The following is a 3,173-nucleotide window of genomic DNA, read 5'->3' on the forward strand; positions in this document are numbered from 1 at the left end:
TCATCCTATTTGAATTTTAAAAGTCTTAGTTTGGCGAAAAAATACCTTTTAATAATTGTTTTAGGGGTCAGAAAAATCAGCTCCGGCTGCCTGGTCACCTAGGGGAGATAGAAAATTTTTCTAAGTTTTTCACTCGGCCGCCTGGTCCCCTAACTCGAAAATTTTAAAGTGCTCCCATCGGTCCCGGGATAGGGTGGCTGATAGCTGGGAGCCCCCTGAGCACTGCCCCGGTGTTAGTTTTCGGAGAAATGCCCCCGTTGATTTGTTATGATTTTTTTTCCGCCGGCCGCCTGGTCGCCCTAATGCAAAGTCAATGGGAGTGAGGAGATAGAAAATTTTTCAAAGTTTTTCACTCGGCCGCCTGGTCCCCTAACTCGAAAATTTTAAAGTGCTCCCATCGGTCCCGGGATAGGGTGGCTGATAGCTGGGAGCCCCCTGAGCACTGCCCCGGTGTTAGTTTTCGGAGAAATGCCTCCGTTGATTTGTTATGATTTTTTTTCCGCCGGCCGCCTGGTCGCCCTAATGTAAAGTCAATGGGAGTGAGGAGATAGAACATTTTTCAAAGTTTTTCACCCGGCCCCAAACGGCTCCAAAACACACTGGGGCTGTGGCTGGGACTCTCACCAGGACTGCCCCCTACTTTATTTCTGGATTAAAAAGCATTCTATATTAATTTTTCGATTTTTGGGACCCGGGACGCCTGGTCACCTAACTCCCCTTCTATCCCTATGGGGGGGGGGGCGGGGACATCGAAAACGCTCCCATCGCCGCCGAGGCACGCTGCGGGGACTCTCCCTACCATCGCCCCATGCTTCCTTTGAAGAATATATGACGTTTTTCAATTTTCACCGACATTTGAAAATCAAAACTTCAGAACATTTCATAGTTATTCTCAATGGGTTGTCTAGGGGCACACATCTCTAAACTGGGGGAAATGCTCAAAATGATTAAAAAGAAAAACAATGCCCCCAGACCCGGGGGGCTGATAGCTGGGAGCCCCCTGAGCACTGCCCCGGTGTTAGTTTTCGGAGAAATGCCTCCGTTGATTTGTTATGATTTTTTTTCCGCCGGCCGCCTGGTCGCCCTAATGTAAAGTCAATGGGAGTGAGGAGATAGAATATTTTTCAAAGTTTTTCACTCGGCCGTCTGGTCCCCTGACTCGAAAATTTTAAAGTGCTCCCATCGGTCCCGGGATAGGGTGGCTGATAGCTGGGAGCCCCCTGAGCACAGCCCCGGTGTTAGTTTTCGGAGAAATGCCCCCGTTGATTTGTTATGATTTTTTTTCCGCCGGCCGCCTGGTCGCCCTAATGTAAAGTCAATGGGAGTGAGGAGATAGAATATTTTTCAAAGTTTTTCACTCGGCCGTCTGGTCCCCTGACTCGAAAATTTTAAAGTGCTCCCATCGGTCCCGGGATAGGGTGGCTGATAGCTGGGAGCCCCCTGAGCACAGCCCCGGTGTTAGTTTTCGGAGAAATGCCCCCGTTGATTTGTTATGATTTTTTTTCCGCCGGCCGCCTGGTCGCCCTAATGTAAAGTCAATGGGAGTGAGGAGATAGAATATTTTTCAAAGTTTTTCACTCGGCCGTCTGGTCCCCTGACTCGAAAATTTTAAAGTGCTCCCATCGGTCCCGGGATAGGGTGGCTGATAGCTGGGAGCCCCCTGAGCACAGCCCCGGTGTTAGTTTTCGGAGAAATGCCCCCGTTGATTTGTTATGATTTTTTTTCCGCCGGCCGCCTGGTCGCCCTAATGTAAAGTCAATGGGAGTGAGGAGATAGAATATTTTTCAAAGTTTTTCACTCGGCCGTCTGGTCCCCTGACTCGAAAATTTTAAAGTGCTCCCATCGGTCCCGGGATAGGGTGGCTGATAGCTGGGAGCCCCCTGAGCACAGCCCCGGTGTTAGTTTTCGGAGAAATGCCCCCGTTGATTTGTTATGATTTTTTTTCCGCCGGCCGCCTGGTCGCCCTAATGTAAAGTCAATGGGAGTGAGGAGATAGAATATTTTTCAAAGTTTTTCACTCGGCCGTCTGGTCCCCTGACTCGAAAATTTTAAAGTGCTCCCATCGGTCCCGGGATAGGGTGGCTGATAGCTGGGAGCCCCCTGAGCACAGCCCCGGTGTTAGTTTTCGGAGAAATGCCCCCGTTGATTTGTTATGATTTTTTTTCCGCCGGCCGCCTGGTCGCCCTAATGTAAAGTCAATGGGAGTGAGGAGATAGAATATTTTTCAAAGTTTTTCACTCGGCCGTCTGGTCCCCTGACTCGAAAATTTTAAAGTGCTCCCATCGGTCCCAGACCCGGGTGGCCACGAGGTGGGACCCCCCTGAGCACTGCCCCGGTGTTAGTTTTCCGAGAAATGCCCCCGTTGATTTGTTATGATCCGTAGTTGCCGGCCGGCCGCCCGGCAGTGCTCTATCGGATGGAGCGTGGGCTGGCTATGGGAGATTTAGCGATTTTCGGAACCGGCCCCGATCGCCCCCCAAACCGGGTGGCCACGAGGTGGGACCCCCCTGAGCACTGCCCCGGTGTTAGTTTTCCGAGAAATGCCCCCGTTGATTTGTTATGATCCGTAGTTGCCGGCCGGCCGCCCGGCAGTGCTCTATCGGATGGAGCGTGGGCTGGCTATGGGAGATTTAGCGATTTTCGGAACCGGCCCCGATCGCCCCCCAAACCGGGTGGCCACGAGGTGGGACCCCCCTGAGCACTGCCCCGGTGTTAGTTTTCCGAGAAATGCCCCCGTTGATTTGTTATGATTATTTTTCGCCCAGGCGATGTGCCTTTTCATTTTGTTTTGCACTTTCCTTCATTCCTTGGTGCATGCTACCATCTAACGGACACATTTCGGTACTGCAGTTTGAAAGTAATTTCCCCGTCTAGGGATCTCTCAATGCCCTGGGCTGCGAAAGGAGGGCAAGGACACCCTATGTTCTCATGAGTGCAAAGCCCCCCCGGCTTCAAGGCATTCCAAAAGGAAAACCGGAGACACTGCTGTACACACACACACACACACACACACACACACACACACACACACACACAGAGAGAGAGAGAGAGAGAGAGAGAGATAGAGAGAGAGTAGTCACACAGTGGAATAAACTCCCCAGCGATGTGGTAGAAGCTGAAAGTTGGGGAACATTGTGATGGTCTATATTTCTTGGCAGATAATAAAAGATGCT

The sequence above is a fragment of the Amia ocellicauda genome, unplaced genomic scaffold (assembly GCF_036373705.1).
Source record: "Amia ocellicauda isolate fAmiCal2 unplaced genomic scaffold, fAmiCal2.hap1 HAP1_SCAFFOLD_332, whole genome shotgun sequence".
NCBI classification, from domain to species: domain Eukaryota; kingdom Metazoa; phylum Chordata; class Actinopteri; order Amiiformes; family Amiidae; genus Amia; species Amia ocellicauda.